The sequence below is a fragment of the Sapajus apella genome, unplaced genomic scaffold (genome assembly GCF_009761245.1).
Source record: "Sapajus apella isolate SASKATOON/1434 unplaced genomic scaffold, GSC_monkey_1.0 scaffold62, whole genome shotgun sequence".
NCBI lineage: Eukaryota > Metazoa > Chordata > Mammalia > Primates > Cebidae > Sapajus > Sapajus apella.
Window position 1 is genome coordinate 15,574,426 of NW_022437002.1, and position 13,733 is coordinate 15,588,158.

General features: G+C 53.4%; 1 protein-coding gene across 18 annotated transcripts in view; it reads left to right on the forward strand.

The window, feature by feature from the left end:
- Positions 1-2,639: 2,639 nt before the first annotated feature.
- The window catches only part of PTPRF (protein tyrosine phosphatase receptor type F), a 91,674-nt gene continuing 80,580 nt past the window's right edge, over positions 2,640-13,733 (forward strand). For 14 of the 18 annotated variants that reach the window (XM_032247241.1, XM_032247247.1, XM_032247245.1 and 11 more), the window contains exons 1-2: positions 2,640-2,862; positions 10,203-10,282. The gene's annotated coding sequence lies outside the window, so the exon portion shown is untranslated. The remainder of the gene's footprint in view (positions 2,863-10,202; positions 10,283-13,733) is intronic. The other 4 variants (XM_032247250.1, XM_032247257.1, XM_032247258.1 and 1 more) reach the window with 2 other exon arrangements.

Consider the following 13,733-nt stretch of genomic DNA (forward strand, 5'->3'; position numbering starts at 1 on the left):
ACAAAGTTGACTCTGAGGTGCCAAAACTTCACTAAAGGTAAAGAAAGTTTCTTTCTTTGAAACAGAGTCTGGCTCTGTGGCCCAGGCTGGAGTGCAGTGGAGCAATCTCAGCTCACTGCAAACTCTGCCTCCCAGGTTCAAGCAATTCTCTCGCCTCAGCTTCCCAAGTAGCTGGGATTACAGGTGTGGCCATCACACCTGGCTAATTTTTGTATTTTTTTTTTCAGTAGAGATAGGGTTTCATCATATTGGCCAGGCTGGTCTCAAACTCTTGACCTCAGGTGATCCACCCAATTCAGCCTCCCAAAGTACTGGGATTAGAGGCACTTGGCAGGTAGAGCAAGTCTTGAGGGGCATTATATTCTGACTGCATGCAAGAGGAGTTAGGACCAGCTTGGCCTTGTGTGTGTGGACTGAAACCCAAAAGCCAGAAACCCTCTGCATGTGTCCCTCATGGAGCCATGTGGTCTCTAGTCTCTATTTTTCAAAATTTGGAGGACTAATGACTGATTGGACAGTGGTTCAGGAGGGAAGGTCTCTGCATGTCAGTGACTAGGTGGCTGGGAGGCCACTGCCTGAGACGGGGAGTATCTGGAGTGGGCGGGACAGAGGAGGCTCTTAGTTAAACGGATCTGGAGCTCAGAGGAGCGCCCCAGACTGGAGACAGAGACTTGGAAGTCGTCGGCGTATGTTTGGTAGCGGTCAAGGTGGTCCAGGGGAAAGGGGCAGAGCAGGAGAAAAGAGGAGGCCTAGGCCAGAGTTCCGGAAGAGCAGAAGAGGAGGTGGTAAAGGAATCGGAGACAGTGGCCAGTGAGGAAAAGGGTGGGCCAATGAAGCCAAGGAAAGGACTGTTTTAATAACTTAGCAATGCGCAGGCTGAAAAGTATACTTTAAAAATTTGGGGGCCAAGAGGGAAATTCTAAATCCTCAAAGTTCTGGAAAAAAATGCTTAAAGATGCAGAAAAATTGCAATACCTCCCCCATGGTACACCAAAATTACCAATGGTGAAAAACCACTCACTGGAATTATTCATTTTTGATTTGTCATCCAAACCAAATTGTTTGTCCAGAATCACTGGAGCCGGTCCCATCCCCTCCTCACACACCAGGGGGCGCACATGCACTGTTTGTGAATCCAAGTTCAGGACAAAAACAGGCAGTGAATCAGGTGGTCACCAGAACTTGATCACTCAGCCCAGATCCCTGAACACTGCAGCAACCTTGCCCTGCACATGACCACGTGATCCCTGAATCCAGGCACCTCAACAATCTCCAAATTTCATTTCTCCCCTAACTCCAAACTCACAGGGTTATCAGAAAGAACCCACAGAAGAAACCCCACAGAGGAGAAACGTCATCTCTTCTTCTGCTCAGTTACCTGACCCAGGGCAGTGGGGGTAGGTTCCCCATACTTCGTAGTGAAGCCTAGCAGGGTGGGGGTAGACAGGAAAGACCTGGCGTGGCTTTGGCTGACTCTTAAGTGGTTGTAGCATGGATTGGGTGGCGCGGGGTCTGGAGGCAGGAGCTCTTGGGTTGGAATTCATCAAATCCCTCTGATCAGTAGGTCTTGGAATAAATCTTCAGGTAGTTTATTGGTTTCGCCTAGAAGTTTCTAGGATCATCATTTGAGTTTGGTATGAGGAGTCAAAACCTCAATCCTAAGATTTAAATTAGGCTTGGAGGGCATTATCACGTCTTTAGTTCAGAGGCCAATGTAAGGTTCACAGTTGGAATTGGTATAATATTGGGGTATTAGCCAGCCTCTGCTTGGGGTTGACACTGGGTCAGAGAAGGGGAGGGTGAGCATGAGGATAAAGGGGCTTTGTGTGGAGTTTCTGCAAAGCTAGTCTTATTTTGGGTTCCAAGATTATTATTAAAGCTGGGTTGGTTTAGGGTCCTAAATGGTCTCAAGGTTGGGTGGGGTTTGAGGTCAGTATCTGTGTTTAGCGGTCCTTTTCTGGTGACCCAATCTCAGCTCTGGAATCGAGAACCCCAATTCAGAGTGTGATGGTTTTGATCTGGGAATGGGAGAGCAGTACTGGAGTTTTATGTAAGGCTTGGAGTTCAAAAGAGAGAGAATTGGGGTCCATAGCAAGGTAGCTTTTGGACTTTGGGGTTCATTTACGGACTGGGGGCTGAGCATTGGTACAGGGTTCATTTAAGGTCTAGGGTTGGTGCCAGTGTCACTATCAAGGTTAGGGCAGGTAGCAGTAAGAAAGAGGTTTAGAGTCAGAATTGGTATTTGGGATCAGTACAGAGGTTCAGAACAAAATTACTACTTGTGCTAATTTGGGGGCAGATTAAGGGCTTTAGACTCAATATTGGGTTTAAGGCAAGGTATGGGCTCAGTATCAGGTTCAGATCTGTATGGGAAGTGGGGTCCTAGAATGGCATTAGGTTCATGCTAGGGCTGGGAGCCACTAGAAGGATCTGGACGTAGCATCTGAGTTTGAGCTGTCCATGTTCATTATTGGGTTTCGGGTTCAATATTGAGGTTCCGGTCGGTTTCGACTTGGCGTTGGGTTGTGGCCTCTCCAGGCCTCCGCGGCTCCGCGGCTCTATGAGCGAGAGTGCACGAGGGGAGGGGCGGCGCCGGGGGCGCGCACGGCAGGGGCAGGGGCGCGGGCGCGGGCGCGAGCGCGAGGGGAGCGCGCGGCTGGAGCTGGCGCGGGAGCGGCGGGATCGGTGGCGGCGGCGGCAGAGGCGGCGGCTCCAGCTCCGGCTCCGGGTCGGGCTCCGGCTCCAGCTCGGGTGGCCGTGGCGGGAGCGAGACCAGGTGGAGGCGGCGGCGGCAGAGGAGTGGGAGCAGCGGCCCCAGCGGCTTGCGGGGGGACATGCGGACCGACGGCCCCTGGATAGGCGGTGAGTGACCCCCGGGCCCCCCGCCAGCCCCCTCCGCACCCGTCCCTTCCCGGTTCTCCTTGCCCTCCCCCGGCGTCCACCAAGCTGAGCTGGGGGCGGTCCCGAGGGGACAAGGGAGCCGCTGAGGCCGGGCCGCGCCCCCACCTGCCGCACCCGCAGCCTCGGCGAAGCCCCCCCGCCGCGCCCCAGCCTGGCGGCTCCTCCCCGCTCACCCCGCGGCAGACGCGCCCCCAGTGCTGCCGGCTGGCTGGCTCCCCGCCGCCCCTCGCCGCCTCCCTCTCTCTCCGCCGCACCTTAGCCGCAGCCCTCGCCCCCCCCCCCCCTGCAAAGTTTCCCGTTTGCGTTCTTGCTCCCCCTCCTCGGTCCCGCCTTGTCCCCTCTTCTAGCGCGGAGGCGCTCCGGGGGCGGCCCTCAGCCCCCCCTCAGCCCTCGGCTCCGGGCGGGTCCTGGCCGCGCCCCCGCCCCCGCCGCACAGGCGCCCCCTCCCAGCCGGCGGGGGATCCGCAGCCGGCGCGCCCGGGTCTCGCTCGCGGCCCTGGCGCACGTGCGGTCCCGGGCTGCGCCGGGCGCGAGTTTGGAGCCCCCACCCCGACTGGTTCCCGAGCACGGGGTGGGGAGGGGCCGGGCAGGATGTACCCGCCCCCACCCGGCTGCAACGCCCTGGAGGCCCAGGAGCGACCTGTCCAGTGAGGACGTGGCCAGTCGGCCCCGCTCCGAAAGTTCACTCAGTGGCCGCCCCGCGTCCTGTCCCGTCCCGTCCCGTCCCGTGCCGGCTCCCCATCGCCGAGCCCACGTCGCTATCTTGACTGCTTTCTGTTTTCCTCGGCATCTCTGCCTCCCCGTGTCAGTTCCTCCCAATCTCACACCCCTGCAATCCCAGGGTCTCTCCGTTCTGTCTCCCTGGGTCGTCTTGTTCCCTGTCCCTGAGTCTCCCTGTTCTCTCCCCTTGGGTCTTTCTGTTTTCTCTCCCTGAGTCTCTGTCTCCCTCCCTAAGTCTCTCTGCTTCTTGTCTCTCACCCATCTCTTGGTGTCTCCGCACACTGTGCTAGGACCCCCCCCCCCCCATTTCTCTGGAATGCTGCCCCTCTGGTTCTTCCACCCCTGGGGGGGAGGGGCTAGACTTTCTCCCCATTTCAAGCTCCCCTGCCCCCCAGTGCGGACCCCTGAGTTGGAGCAGGTTGGGGGTGGGGAGCGCTACTTGCCTGAGCTGTGAAATGGGGGAGGGAGGCGTGGGGGTCGTCTGGATCTCCCTGAGGGGCCACAGCGCTGGGCCAGGAGGCTGGATTAGAAGTGCTGATGAGGAAGGCTCCACTTCTGAAGGAACAAGGGCAGGGATCCAGAGCGACCTGGTGCTGGATCTGGACTGAGAATCGGGGAAGTGCACTGGGGTGAGAGGCCTAGAAAAGGATGTGGGGTGGTGGTTCCAGGTGGGTGCTCCTGGGGAGGGATCTGCTGAGAAGGGAAGATCTGCTGGGGGATCCTTTGGGAGGCTTCGGGGATCTGAGGGATCCAGAAGAGAGTTCTGACAGGCTGTCTAAGGAAATTTCTGTGCTTAGCTCCTTATTAACTCTTGCTTCAGGGAGCATGAAAATCCCTGTTTTTTACTGATTATATGAATGAGCCTAGGGCTTCGAGAAAGAGCAGGTGTAACTTCCCAAGCACAGCCCCTACATTCTCAGCCCCAGGCACAGGCCACACTTGCCTTCATTTCCACACTCAGCTCACCCCCTCCGCCCCCACGCACACTCCCCATTCAGCGGCTTTCTTGCCCCTGCTCGAATACCTGGGCCCGCATGCCAGCCAGGGCTCATGAAATCTGTGCCTGCACACTCTCGCAGCACACCTGTGCACATGCACACTCATCCTTGTGCATTTTTGTGTATGTACTTTCTTGCACATTTTACTTGCTCAATTTCTCCCTTATCATTTGAAATCTTTATAGTTCTTTTTTAGTTTCCTTTATAGTTTCCTTTTCCAACTTCTCTTCCTCTTCCCTCTTTCTTTCCTTTAACAAGAAAATTAACATAATTTCTTCTTCCACCCTTCCTTCCTCTTGCAACTACTGAAACTTCCCCTCTATCCAGCTTTGTGTGCCTGTGCCGGTTGGCTTGGTGTACAGGGCTGCCAGGAGAGGAGGGGGGTTGGGTGGTGGTGATGAAATTTGGCGGGGCAGAGTTAGACTGCAGCAAATGTAAACTAGCTACAAATCTGTTATTGGGAATCGTATTGACATGCAGCAAAATACTAGTCCTGGCAGTTTGGGCACAGTCCACCCTTTTTCCCATCAGCCTGAACTATGGGAGTCTAGCTTTGAGGGTCCTCACTGGGGTTGGGGAGGAGGGGACCCAGACCTCCTGCAGTACAGTTTGTGATACACACCATGCCTCCTCCACTTTCCAGCTTCAGGCCTCAAAGAGGCCCCTTTCTCCCTGAGTCTCGATTTCACTCCCTGTAAAATGGGACAGCTAATCCAATCCGGACTGAGTCCCAGGGCTGTTGTAAGCATCCAAGGGAACTGTGTGCAGTGCATCGTCAGCAGTGGCAGTCCCTTCCCATGTGACTGACATTGCTGTGTGCTTGGTCCAAGCTCGAAGCCAGGGCCCTGCCCTCGAGAGGCTCATGGTCTCTGGGGCAGCAGGTTGCACCATGGGAATGCAAAAGCAATTCAGTTACCTGTTATTGATTACTAACGGTGTGCCAGACCCTGGAGTTGGCACTTTCGGCCCGGCTGCCTTGCTTCCTTTGGGACTAATAGCTATGTAGAAGAGGCAGCCCACCCCTAAGCTTCAGGCATCTGCTCAACGAAAGCAGCTGCAGTTCTGAGTTGGGTTAGAGGATTGGAAGAATTCCATAAGAGACACGGAAGAGTTCAGAGATCAGGGTGAGATGAGTCCCAGAGGAGACCAAGAAGGGGTGATCTGAACTGGGTTTGGAGAGATGAATAGGAGTTTAAAGAAGAGAGAAAGGAGTTGAGGTAGATAAAAGCCAGTATGAATAGAGACTGGAGGTGTTGTCACTTGTGAAGTACTCAGAGATCACAGAGGGGCTTCAGTGCCCTGTTACGAACCTATGATTTTACTCTGAGAACCCAGAGAGAAAACACCAAAGGTTTAAAGCTTGGGTAGGGAGGGTGGAGTGTGCTGTGGTCAGATAAATGAGAAAGGGATGGAGACAGGATGCCCAATGGGGCGGGAGGGTGCAGGTAAGTGAGGTGAGAGAAGATGCTGGCTTTGACAGGTGGTAGCATGGAGCTATGTTGAAGGCGCACTGGTCAGGGCACAATGATTTACTGGATGTGAGAGTGAAGGAAAGGAAGAGGAAGGAGTTCAGGTTCCTGGGAGTGGTTGGGTGAGCCTTCACTGGAGGCACTGAAGCTTCACTGAGTTAGGGACTTGGTGAGGAGGGGCAGAGAATAAGCTCTGTTGGACATGTGGCCTTTGAGGTACTTGGGGCATTTGAGGCTCAGTGGGGGAGGAACATCAGGAAGGGGCTTTGGTGTGAGGGTATGGGAAAGAAATGTGGGCCAGAGAAAGAGAAGCAAGAGCTATATGAGAGAGCATAGAGTTACGCAGATCGAGAGAAGATCACCTCCGGCAGTGGTAAAGAGCTGAGTTTTATACTGCTAGGACTGGACTCTGTTTACTAGCAGTGTGACTTTAAGCAAGTGGCTTAACCTCTGAATTCGTTTCCTCATTCGTCAGATGATTATAAAAACCCATGCCTTAGAAGGGTTGTTATGAAGATTAAAGGTGGTATGCATAAAGTGTGCCTAGCACAGGCCTTGGCATCTAGTGAGTGCGGTTATCTGTGTTTGCAGTTATTGTAATCATCCTCTACAGGGGTGTTGTAAACGCATCCTCCATCAGGGATCACACGGGGTTGCCTTTAATAAAAAGATGACTGCTAAGGTTAGGGTACCTGTCTGCCTAAGGTAGCTGCAATTCTGAGCTGAGATTAGCAGGTTGAGGAGCTCAACAAAGGGGGTGCCCAGCCCCCATTGTTATCGATGGGATCGCGTGTGTTGCTCAGGGGTTTGACTTTCAGGAGGGTTAGCGTGACAAGACTAGAGGTGAGGCCCTACGGAAGAGACTATGTTTAGGGTAGGCGGAAGGGAATTTTGAGTAGGGGCAGCCTTGGGGTGTTGAGTTCTCCATTTCCTCCCACCCTGCTTGGGCTGTGGGCTTCTGCTGAGGTTCTTTCTACCAGCATCTGCCTCTTTGGTCCAGATGCACCACATCTCTTTGTGACCGTGACTTCTAGGTCTGAGAATTCCAGTGTTAGCTCCTTAGCAGTATTTTAGCTGCTGTTTCTGGGGACTGTTCCTGGTGCAGCCACAGGGGCTTTCTGGGGGTTGCTCGAGAGGGTAGTTGTGCCTGAATTCCTCTGGATATCATCGACTTGCTCCCAACCCACTGTCAGGCCAGGTTTCAGGCCTGGCAGATGATGGGGAACTCTGCTGGGGCGAGCCCTGGGTTGTTGGTGCCAAGGGCTTTCTTTCTTGATATTGATCATGACTGTGGACTTCATCCCTTCGGAGGCCTTTCTAGGAGCCAAGCAGTGTGATTTCTTTCTTTCTTTCCTTTTCTTTTTTTTTTTTTTTTTGAAACAGGATCTCACCCTTTTGCCAAGGCTGGAGTATAGTGGTGGTGTGGCTCACTGCAGCCTCCACCTCCCAGGCTCAAGCAATCCTCCCACCTCAGCCTCCTGAGTAACTGGGACTGCAGGTGTGCACCACCACACCTGGCTAATTTTTGTATTTTTTGTAGAGACAGGGTTTTGCCATGTTGTCCAGGCTGCTCTTGAACTCCTGGGCTCAAGTGATCTGCCTGCCTTGGCTTCCCAAAGTGCCGGGATTACAGGGGTGAGCCACTGTGACTCGTGATTTCTAACCTGGGTCCTGTACCAGTCAGGCTCTTTCTGAGTAGCTTTCTAGTCGACCTTCCAGGTGTCAGCGCTGGCTCTGTTCTGGGGGTATATCTGGTTGTCCTGATTGTTCTGGGCTCCTTCCCAATGTGAGTGTAGAGTGGTTCTGGGAGCTGCTATTGGTGAATCTGAGTCTTTATTTGGTTGCCTGATAGGTTGTTTTGAGGCCACTTTGATCCCAGACTGATATGGCTCAAAGTTACAGTGTAGGCCGGGCGCGGTGGCTCAAGCCTGTAATCCCAGCACTTTGGGAGGCCGAGGCGGGTGGATCACGAGGTCAAGAGATCGAGACCATCCTGGTCAACATGGTGAAACCCCGTCTCTACTAAAAATACAAAAAATTAGCTGGGCATGGTGGCGCGTGCCTGTAATCCCAGCTACTCAGGAGGCTGAGGCAGGAGAATTGCCTGAACCCAGGAGGCGGAGGTTGCGGTGAGCCGAGATCGCGCCATTGCACTCCAGCCTGGGTAACAAGAGCGAAACTCCGTCTCAAAAAAAAAAAAAAAAAAAAAAAATGTTACAGTGTAGCTCCTCTAGGATCCTGCCCTTGTGCTGTTCTGTGTGCCTCAGGGTCTTTGCAAGTGTTTAGTCTTAGAAAATGGCCCCTGGCCACTTTGGGTACACACCTCTTTCCAGGTGTGGCTTCTGCTCCATGTAAAGCCTGTCTCAGTCTCCAAGCAGGAGACCCTGCTGTGGCCCTGGGTGTGGCAGCAGCGCCTGGCCAGCTTGGGGGTTCCCATTCCCTGGTTCCCTGCCTTGGACTCTGCCACTCTGCCCAGGGTCTCTGTGTAATGGTGTAGCCAAAAACCTCACTTGGATACTGTGAGGCCCTGCGGGCATCTCTAGACAAATGGGGCTTTAAGTTTGGGGCCTGGAAGCTGGTTTGTCTGGCCAAACCCGCTGGGCAGCCTGTGTGCTGGAAGCAGCAGCACTGGAAACTGGAGAAACTCAGCCTGGGGAGCGGGGAGGGAAGCGAACAGAGGTTCTGCTGCACAGTGCTGTGGGTTCTGGTGCAGGTAGGTGGGGCAGTGGAGGCTGGGTCGGAGAGCTGGCGAGGGCCATCTTGGGTCAGCTGGGTTGGCCTTCAGTTGCTGAGAACACCCCCATATTGGCAAAGGTGGTTAGTGCCACTTGAGGGTAATTGCCAGGTGCAGAGGTATGTCCTTGATTTCATGATGAGGGTCAGTCTTGGGTCGGTGAGGACATTCCCTTGCCCCCCCAGCCCCCGGCCCTGGTTTCTTTATGTCCATTATAGGAGAAGCCAAGGTGGCAGAGTGGTGTGGGGCGGGATCATTGTGCATGTGGGGGCTTGAGGTGAGAAGCCTCTTGCAAGGTGCAGCTTGCGTCAAGTGGGCCAAATAGCTGACCTTTGGTGAGGTGGTGATGAGGTGGTGTGGGTGTGTCTGACCCCCCACCCCCACCCAGGATGGTGCCCACGCTGGTGGGGGCTCAGTAATGGCTCTAGAAGGAAGGGGCTGGGCTCTGTCACTGCGTGTGTGCCAGCGGAGGAGGCATCCAGGGGCACACCTTTATTTTTAAAATTATAGAGAAGCAGAAACTCAAAAATAAATATTGCTTCTGAAGCTTCTTTGAAGATTGGCATGTATGTTGGGGTGTGTTCCTCCTGGCTGGGCTGTTTTCTTTGAACCCATTCATGCGTTCATCCACTCATTCAGAGTATGTTGACTGAGCACCTACTATGTGCCAGCTGTCTGCCAGGCGCTGGGGATATGGAGAGGAGCTGGGCAGCCACAGCCCATGCTCCTACCAAGCTTATGGTAGTGATTCAGTAATTGTAAAAATACATCAGTAGTCATGGTTTTGGTCACTGCTCCAAGCCAAGGTCCAGGCATGTAGTGTGGGACATTGTGGAAGGCTTCCCTGAGAAACTGCCATGGGATCTGAGATCCGAGGGTAAATTGGCCACAACAATATGGATAGCCTGCTCTAGGCAGTGGCATTCTGCACGGGCAAGGCTGGGAGACAAGAAGAAATTTGTTGGCACATTTGAGGATCAGAAGAGGAAGTTCCCATTCTGGCAGGAGGAGAACATGGGCAGGTGGGGCTGCAGAGGTGGGAGGGGCCAACTCTGCGTGGGTCCAGGGTCATGCTGAGGAGCTGGGCTACAGATTCTACTGCTGAGATCAGGAACTTGGTCTATGTGGCTCACAGCTCTATGGATGGTGCCTGGAAGGACGCCCAGCACATAGTAGGTGTTCAGGGAGTATCGAATGAGCAAGGGCATGAAGGGAAAAGATGGGCATTTTCACCAGATGGGGATGGTTCTCCATGAACATTTCCATAACCTGCTTTTTTTTTTCTGCATAAACAGCAAATTTTGAAAGTCTTTCTGTGTCAATACATATACTGCTATGATGAAATTCTTGATGTTTTCTCATGCTTTCCTTTCTGTCTAGGAAGGAGCGGAGGCCCTGGCGCCCTGCCCTTGGTGCTGATTGTCCAGCAAGAGTGACGGGGGTGAAGAAGTAAAGACCCGGTGAGTGTGCCCCAAGGAGTGGCCAGGAGCAGGGGTGCACAGGGGTCCTGTGGGCCAGGCTGAGCAGCTTGGATTTTGATGCAGGGTCAGTGGAGAGCCATAGAGGGGGTGTCAGCAGGGGGCATGACATGATCCAGTGTGTGCTGGTGAGAGATTGTGGAGGCCTGGACCAGAGAGGGAGTGACAGAAGTGGAGAGAAGGGACGTGAGTGCTATTTAGGGAGGTGGAATAGACAGGACATGCTGAAGGATTAAATGTGGGGCATGAGGGAGGGGAGGTGTCAAGGATGGTGGAGTTCCTGGCTGGAGTGGATGATAGAGGTGGGTGGGGAATGACATACAGCTCATCAGCTACTGTAGGTGTGAAATAGGCTTCTGGGTGACATCCTGGGACTTATACCAGGATCTGTCTTCTGCTTCTCCATTCACCACATTTCTGTAGAAAAGACTGTTCCCATCGACTGTAGGTTGTGGTAGAAGGAGCATGGTGCCTGCAGGATCTGAGCATATCCTCTGAAACTCTTTGAGGTTCCCTTGTCCTCCTCTCTGTCTGTTAGAAGCACAGAGTGGGTGGGCTGGAGTTGCAGGGAATGAGATTGGAGAGTTGGTTTAGTGTCAGCATCATGGGCCTCAGATGTCAAGCTAAAGACTTTAGACTTTTTCCTGAGGGCAATACAGCAACATTGAAGGTTCTTAAGCAGAGAAGCAATATCCATGCATTCATCTGTCCATTGCCCATCCCGTCATTCATTCATGGAACACTGTCTGAACGCCTGCTGTGGGATAAAGTGGCAAACAAAGTGCAGATTTGCATTTTTATGTGCTAAAACATGGTGTTGATCTGTGTGTAGGATGGGTTGGAAGGGACTAATTGGAGGCAGGAAGCCCACTGAAGAGGCAGGAAGTGATGAAGTCTTATTAACACCATGGCAGTGGGGATGGAGGCAGGACAGATTAAAACTTATTGATGGGTTAGATGTGTGGGATGAGGGCAAGAGAGCATTTAAGGAGGATTTGTGGGCTTGGCAACTGAGTGATGGCCCCAAGACTGGTCACCCTGGAGGAGGAGTGGGATTGGGGCAGATGAGATCTGTTTAGGCCATACTGAGCCAATAGCTCGGTGGGCCTGTTCACCCTCTATAAACTCCCCAAAGGCAGAGCCTGTGACTGTCTTGTTCATCACCCTTTCCACCGAGCATCTGGACAGGTGGCTGAACTAAGAAGGCTGTGGAAGAGATGGGTCTGGCCTGGGTATGGGAAGGAAATGTTCATGTCTTGGATGTCTGCTGGGGTTCAGGCCCTGCACTTGGTGAGATGGGCATTGGGGTTACATAGTGCAGCAACACGGGCTGTGTCACAGGCTAGAAAGGTCAGATGGGGAGGGTGGGTATGGGGGACACCATGTGTCTCTTCGCCTCTCCACCCTCAGATGATGGTCTGACCTACCTTGAAGCCCAGTCTTGCCAGAAGGGATACCTGAAAGTGGAGCCCTCTGTCCTCTGGGGAGGCCACACTCCGTGGGTACAAGGCCCAGGGTGCCCATAGGGGATTGGGTTCTGGGGCAAGGGCCAGGTCAGGCTCTAGTCTCAATTGGCAAAGGATCTTGTCTCTGTTGGGGTTTCTCAGCCTCAGCACTGGTGACATTTTGGATCCGATAACCCCTTATTGTGCGGGCTGGCCTGTTACTGTAGGGTATCTGGCAGCATCCCTCGTTTCTTCCCACTAGATGCCAGTAGCATCTCCCCGTTTTCCCTAGTCTTGATAATCAAAAATGTCTCCACTTGTTTGTAATGTCCCATGGGGGCAAAATTACCCTGAACTGAGAACCTCTGGTCTACATCCTCTCTTGCTGCTTTCACTATACTGTACAAACCTGGCAAACTGAGGAGGGTCAGTGGGGAAAATGGACAGTGATGAGCCATTTGAGCTGAGTTCTGAGTGAGTGGTGGGGGCAGGAGAAGAGCATTTTTCCCTGTAGAGAGAACAGCAAGTACAGAGGCCTTGAGGCAGCAAAGTTGGGGAACATTAATCCAAGAGGGACCCCAGCCCCAGGGGAAGGGGCCTGGAGGCTTAGAGGTTACAGCTGCAGGAAGATACCTCTGCCGCTCCCCTTTGGTCTTCTGCCCCCAGAGCTAGGCTCCTGCTGACTCTGCCACCTCCCAGTCTCTGTGATGCTCCTCCTCATCTCGCCCGCCAGATCTCCCCCTCCACTCCTCAGGGAGATGGAGAAGCTGAGAGCTACAGCAGGGTGGGACTCAGTCCAGCTGGTGGGAGCCCTGACACCAGCTGTGGGAGGGCGGGCTGTTCCTGGCCGTGCTCACAGATTCTGGCCAACTGGCTGGAGGAGTGAAGGCAGCCTCGTCCTCTTCCCCACAGGCCCCTCCTTCCCTGGGTTAGGGGTCCTGGCTGAGACTGTGATTTATTCCTGTCATCATCCAGTGGTTGGTTTGGTGAGAGTTGGAAACATGTTGGTTTTCCCTTCCCAAGTATAACAAGGCCTGTTTCCGCCTCCGTGGCCGCTACTGCAATGCCACGCGGTGAACTGTCCAGGACATGACAAAAGGGCTCAGTTAGCTGCCCACTGGTTAGAAGATGAACGGCTCTAAGCTCTCCCTGCCGACAGGCGCTTCCCGTTGCTCAAGCGCTGGCCTTTCCTCTTGGCCGTCTGCTCTGTGGGGTCCTGGATACCCCTCCTCCTGCTCCTGTCCATTTCTGGGCCCCAGGGTCCTGGTCTTGGGGGGTGAGGTGGGGGAGGGTGCAGGAACAGGTGGTATTTGGAGACTAATTAATATTTGTGAATAATAATGCATGACCAAGGAAAACAAATTAATCTGTTTGCATATTTATGAAGAGGACTCAGGAATGGTCCCAGCTGTTCTCCAGGGGAACCCCCCCATCGTTGGCGTTTCTTGGTTCCTTGGGCCCCCAGAGAGGCTGACAGGGTGGTTAGGGTGGGCTGCATGGAGGTGACACGGCTTCTGTGTTTTATGACATGAATATTCTGTGATGTTCACATGCGAACGCTGTGGCTTGGTCTGGTGCCTGCTTCTTCCTTTTCCCTCAAAGCAGAGATTCCCAGGCTCTTTGGTTTCACAAACCGATACGATTTCCAAAAGTACTCAAGGGCCAGACGTGAGGTTGGCAATTTTTTATTTTGCCAGGTAAAGACATTATAAAAAAACAACTGCTATCTGCTATCCCCATCATTTCATACTGAAAAGAACATTTTAACACCAAGGACAAAATTTGAGAATAAAGGACAGTTCTTCCCAAGAAAGGGCAGTTGGCAGCTTTACACTGACGTAGCAAAGGAGAAGGATATATTAAAATCATTCTGAATGTGGGAAAAATTGTGTCCAATTATATTCTGTAATATCATATGGTATGTAATTGTGTTCCTGCCCAAGTATGTCAGCTTGGCAGAACCGACGGTCCACGGCGCAATTCAGAGA